The sequence below is a fragment of the Triticum urartu genome, chromosome 5A (genome assembly GCF_056163025.1).
Source record: "Triticum urartu cultivar PI428250 chromosome 5A, HENAU_Tu73, whole genome shotgun sequence".
Lineage (NCBI taxonomy): Eukaryota > Viridiplantae > Streptophyta > Magnoliopsida > Poales > Poaceae > Triticum > Triticum urartu.
Window position 1 is genome coordinate 585,399,185 of NC_141877.1, and position 6,587 is coordinate 585,405,771.

At 41.4% G+C, this 6,587-nt stretch overlaps 1 long non-coding RNA gene across 2 annotated transcripts; it reads right to left on the reverse strand.

Annotated features, from left to right (window-relative positions):
- Positions 1-210: 210 nt before the first annotated feature.
- LOC147973080 (uncharacterized) lies at positions 211-4,380 on the reverse strand. Of its 2 annotated transcripts, none has more exons than XR_015602757.1 (3): positions 4,109-4,380; positions 1,816-3,920; positions 211-1,143 (listed from the first exon to the last, which is right to left on the reverse strand). It is a non-coding gene; the product is annotated as an uncharacterized LOC147973080 (long non-coding RNA). The 2 variants fall into 2 exon arrangements; XR_015602756.1 differs by having other exon boundaries at positions 1,816-3,746; positions 3,821-4,380.
- Between the last annotated feature and the right edge of the window lie 2,207 nt (positions 4,381-6,587).

The window sequence follows — 6,587 nt, forward strand, 5'->3', positions numbered from 1 at the left end:
ACAAATCTTGCTTGTTATTAATATCTATCAATTTTCTCTGTGAGAATTACAATTTTGCATATTTCCCAACTGTATTCTCTTGATACGAAGGGCATGGATAATACAGATCAAAATTTCCTTCTCTTCCGCATGCAACTTCAGATATATGTCTTTTATACATGTCATTTAGCTGGTGAGATCTGCATCTTTGCTTTGTAGGTGGCAAGTGAATCAAGTAATTTAGTACGGACTAATAAATTGCAGAGGGCGGGGGGCACAGATATAGCATCACCAGGAAGCATGTGGAGTGGTGTAGCGGCAATGGCGGGTTGCTCGTGCCACTTACGAGAACGAGCACAACCACAACCATGTGCAGCTACTCCATCTGTCGATGCTTGCGTGCAATCAGAAGCTTGACTAAAGCCGTGCCAATGCCAGAAGAAGATAGAAGAATTCTGAATCCTAATGCCATGGAGGACCATGGCATTCAGTTGGACTTAGGTTATTCAGTCTAACAAGATCTGGATAGAACTGAAATTTGTAACGGGAAGACAGATTTCACCATCGTGTTATCCTGGTAGCAAAGTGTCTTGTTCAGTGTATCTGAGAAAAAAAATGTTGCTTTCTTGGTCTTGGATTCATGATCTGCAGTTTCCTCCGGTGTTCTACACAACAAGTTGTCTACCGGACCACATTGTGTGTTCTACTCATTAGCAGTAGACCACACAAAAAATTTCCTGAGCGTTGTTGCCAAGACATAAAAATGACATGACTACATCGGTGTAACAATGAACAAAGATGATCCGAGTTTACATAAAAATTACAGAGCAATAAGTTTGATTCATTGCTTGACAAAGTAGCACGTACAAATTCAATCTATAGAGAAAACTAAGTTCCTCTCGTCCTTCTCGAGATGGGCAGTGGTTCAGCCATGACAAACTGCGGACACTGGATTTCGAATTAGAGGTTACAAAACCACATTGGATGACCCTACAGTTTTTGTTGTATCTCCAGTTAGCCTTTATAACATCCACGTCTGGATGACCCTACAGTTTCAGCAAAGGTTATTGAAAAGGTTCCAGGGCCTGGACAATAGTTACATGTACACGTATATTGCAGCTCCTCGTGACTTCTCCGTCGTGTTTCCAAGGACAAAAATGTAAGCTGAAAAGAGAAGCATTAGTTTGAAAGGTAATCTTCATAATCCATCAGCCACATGTTACAAGGAACTACATAAATATTAGAAAAAATAAATAAATATTAGACAGAAATAAATAGACTATTATCTATGGCAGTGGTAAAAAGTTCCCAAGGACAAAGAAAGTAATCATATTTCAATAGATAGCTCTGAAAAATCCAAAGAATGTGTTAACGATGAACAACAACACCGACCATTCCCTAAGCACTTGACGACAACAATAGATACCTCTGTAATACACATTCAACTGTATGTATAGTTTGTACTTTTTATAGGTGCGTGTTTTGTACTCTTAGAAGTTTCTTCATTGGCCTTCTCAATGTACTGTGAGGTGACAAAACACTCATGCAACCAGAATAATATTTCCTGTTCAATCCTACTAATACAACTCGATGCTTTACAAAATTCCAATATCATGGAGTGGAGATACATCAATAGGAAGGTCTATCATCCGTAACACTTATTCAACTGTATCATAGCTACACCACCAAAGACTATCTAAATGCTACCAAAAACACTCATGTCCCCGAGATACATAATTGTTCTACAAGGGGGATTTTTTTCCTATAGAAGTTGCAAATAATAAATTGATCAACAATATTAGGCATATAATTACACATTCTAAAACAGAATACTACCTAACTTGAAAGCTGATTACTGTCGAACTTGATCTTCAAGCAGCTTAATTTGCAGGTGACCAGAAATTTTACATCAACTTATCTATTCAGCAATCTCTCCAGCGACTGAAACATTATTATCCATGGGTTGTAAGCCTGTAAACAACATAGTATCCTATTAATAGTACTGTACCCTTTAGGTTCACTTTTCTTCTAACCAAAACATGAATATTTCTTCTGGTTATTAAAGACGAAGACATTGCTCTGTAATTCTCTATCCCTCATACATTAACCGTCATCCGCTTGAACAGATACCTGAAAAACAGAATATTTTCAGTTCTTAGAAGTATACGAATAAAAGGAGGCCACCAACAAAGAAGCACATATAACACTTAGGGCCCATTCGGAAGCTCTCTCGCTTCCCAAGTGGCCAGCTTCTCGGCCAGCCAGCTTCTCACGGGAGGTGATAAGCGTTCGGCAGCAGCGGCAGATTCTGCTCCATCAACATGGGCCAGAGAGGAGAGGACCCCATAGTCAAATCACCCTGCGAGGACGCTGGTTCGCTCCGCTCATATCGAATCGTTACGCATGCCACTTCGGAAGGGCATTGGGATGTAATAAAGAGCAACTTCTGCTCCTGGTTTTCACGAAGCTTGGGCTGGAGTAGCTCCAGAAAATTGCACTGCGTCCAGAATTGCTCCGCGGAGCAGGCTTCTTGAAGCTGCCGGTGTTCGGCCAGCTCCTCGCCCGCTTTCGGAGAAGCGCGGAGCCGGAGCACTTCTGAACAGGCCCTTAAAGGATTAGCAGGCTTCGGTATCCTAAACTGGAAACAATGTCAAAATCAAAGATATCATAGAGGGATTTTGGATGCACGAAATTTATCGGAATCACATGAACCCATAACACGCTGGCTCCATGGTATGAATCAAAAATATAGAGAGAAATAAGATAAACAGGCCAAACTCTGTAATCACTGTTTCAATGCACACTAAACCATGTCTTTTATCAAGTTGTGTGAGGTACAACACTGGAAGTCATCATATTGAACTAGACATTGTCTGGCACCAAAGAGTCATCAAAATGAAACACATAATTGACCAGGCACACATAATTACTTGCCAAAAAAGTACATTCCAATATGATTTATGCTACAAAAAACAAACAACCTGAATGAAAAATGAAAAGTTATTGTTATAGAAGATTTTTTTTCCTGGACTAAGGGCGGGTTAAAAAATTAGCAAAGTTTGACAGGCTTGATGAGGGTCATGGTCCACCTCATGGTAACTAAAATAAATCTAACTCAGCTTCCATGAATATTGAAAAGCTAGGAGATGGTCCGTGTATACCAACAAATGTTTCCAACCAGCCACATACAAAAATCTAGCGTACCATATGGATTCAGCCACATTCACGAGCTAATGTACAAATTCTGATAGACAAGGTAAGAGATATGGGGCCAACAAAAAATAGGAGCATGTACAAGAAATACATATTCCAAACTTGCATGCGACATCGATTGCATCGCTTGTTTACATCGACGTAAAATAGGAGCACATCCAGCTATATCCTTCTGTTCAGTGTGTATCAACAGATCAAAACTACAAATAAATAGGTGCTTAACCATTTATCATTCGCCTTAAGCTCGGTGTAAAAATGTGAGAAGCAAACCTGAGAAAGTTTAGTGTACTGCAAGTTTATGTCGTGCTTTCACAGAAGGTTAGTGCTTCTATGAATTGGATAAGGAAAACCATATTCTGCATCTTGCCATTCGCTAGTTGCTACCATGTCTCACTAGAGAGTTCTGCAGCCTCACTGTAGTGTTCAGGACGAGTCAACGTTTAAGAAAAGACACATTCATGTCCTTTAGCAAGATCCTTGAATCAAAAAGTTTAAATTTCAATCTATTCAGAGGTAAGATCAGCCCCGATGACAGTGTTTGAAGGACTGGAAACCTAACAAAACGGTATAGGGAGTTAGTGAGATTGTGCATTAAGATAAAACTTAATTGGGCTTGAATGATTTGTACTTCTTATTCGGGAGTGATTTCTTCGTTGCTCGCAGCATTCATCTCGTTCTTTCAAATTTTCTTGTGTTTTATCCTTTATGGTTTCCTTCAGTGCCTTCTTCTACAACAAAGCAGATGCAACATAATTAATGGGATGACCATCCTAAATATAGTAGCAGCATCCCAACTCCACTCTAAGTGAAAACGGTTGGACATGGCTCTTTGTTTTTCATACTAGTGGAGCTCCAGGGAAGAAAGAAGGAACAATTCATCCAAAACAGAGAGGAAAATAGGAAACAGGGCTATCACCTTTGGCTGGATCGAAGAAGATACTAATGTTGTTCCTCCGCATCGTTGAGCTTCTCCTCTTCTTCTCCTCCTGCATGATTTCCACCTCCTTCAAATGATCCCACAATCGAGCGAAGGTCTACTCCATCACCCCCTCAAACACGCAAGCTCCCCTCTTTTCTTTCATCTCCTTTCTTGGTCTACTTCCTCTTTCTTTGTCCATCCTCAAAAAATCAAGAACCCTAACCCTAAAAATTCAGAAATTCATGGAGGAAAGGGGAAGGAATAAGAGGAGGGAGACCTTAACGGTGAGAATACCTCCGGCGGCGTACAGGGACGCCGGAGAAGGTCGTTGCCGTCGCCGAGCTCGCACTGTATCGCCGCACTGCCCAATTCGCCTCCTGATCGCTACCCCATGAAGAGGGAAAGGGGGGAGTACTCCACGTACGAGAGGCAAGTAGCCCTTGTCTCCGGGTCGTCCCTCCGGCACCATCGCCGTCACTGCCGCCGCCTCGACAATCGTCGGAGAGGAGGGTCCGGGGAGAGAGGGACGGTGTCGAGCCCATCCGCACTAAAGTGAAACCGCCGTAGCTGATTAGAAAGGATATAGGTGTTGGGGAGTTGGCTCCTCCTACGGTCCTACTGTACCAGTCAAGCGCTCCTACAAACATAAATTTACAGCAGTGGAACATAATTTTACATCGGTCAAGATTTGCTCCGACCGTGGCTCGGTTGATGGACTGGGGTGAAGAATTACTTATTCTTCACCCTGGGTTATTAATAGAGTTTCTATATATATATATATATATATATATATATATATATATATATATATTATGATCGGTTCTACTAGAAATTCTATTTATATATATGCATAACGTGTATAATATGTAGTATCATAAAATACCAGCAAACGAAAAAGAATTAAATGGAAAACACAAAATTAAATGAAAAAGAAATCATAAACCCAACCCCCCCCCCCAACCTTTTAATACCGGTTGGTGTCACCAACCGGTACTAAAGGGCTCCCTGCCCCCGAAGCTGGCTCGTGCCACGTGGTTGCCCTTTAGCACCGGTTCGTGCTGAACCGGTACTAAAGGGGGGGGCCTTTAGTGCCCACACTTTAGTGCCGGTTACCGAACCGGCACTAAAGGGCCTTACGAACCGGTGCTATTGCCCGGTTCTGCACTAGTGATCATTGGCCCCTCAACATATAGTTGGGATCTATGTGAGGAATAACTGTATTATCGTCAATACCTCAAGCCCCTCACATGGGAAGTTATTCAAGGCCGGTATGCTGATTCAATGAGAAACATTTCCAGGCATTAGGGGGAGAATTCAAGTACTATAAAGAATGACAGGAAATTAGTGGAATGTTCAACACATTTCTGCCTCAGATCCACATACTCAAAGATCTGAACCATGCGTTCAGAAGATTTGCAATACATTGCGAATAATCTGCCATATTCATTTACTGACTATAAAGGTGTCACACAATCCTACAATCCTGCAAAAGTACGCCTAAAAAAGTGGAGGTACCAACAAAATCCACTCCACTCCTCGTTCAAAGCAACAGGAGGAGATGTATGGCAGAAGTACATCAGGATTCAGCTTCTCGCAAGTAAGGATATCAAGGCTTGTGAATCAGTAAATGCAAGTCAACTTCACGTTGACAGACACCTAATGGGTAGTATACACCCAGTGGACGGGAAACCTCCACCAACCCAGGTCATAGTGCACACAATGACCGGGATATCGGAATACCCGACTCAATCGCATTGGGAAATCGCGAGCAGTCACCATGGGTAACGATATTTCCATCAACTATATATTCATATATAGATTCTGGAGAATCATATAACCAGAAGTCTGCAATTGTCGACATACATTTCTCAACTAGATTGCAAAACCTTTCATATGATTCAGATCCAAAGACCATGGCCATGGCAAAGTGTGAACAACACTCGGACTGAACTCAAGCAAAGGGTATAATCTAGGTAGAAATAATCTTGCTCAATAAATGGGAAGGTATTCATAAGCAATACCTACACCAGTTTTCTTCTGGAAACGGAATTTAGAACAATGAGATGGTGAAACATAGAGCAAGTATTGTAGCACAAGGGTTCACGCAGATACCCAACTATTCTCCGGAGGTGGAATCTCTTTCCGATAACTTACATCATTGGCAATACAAAATCATGCAATTGATAGATGTAGTGATTACATATACATGTGGATCACTAGATTCAAACATAGATGGTTCCCGATGGAGTCTCACTTCTGAATCGAAATGCAAAACGCAACATACAATGTGTAAAATCAATAAATCACCATATGGCTAATTATTGTCGTTACATTTGATACAACCGACGTAGTGAGTTCCTTATTCACAAGGATTACTCCTAAATTAATGATTATCCATGCATGATCGTCATATGCAAGGGCTTTAAAAGAAATGCCACAGTCGGGCGTCTGAGCGACACCACATAAAGGGCTTTAA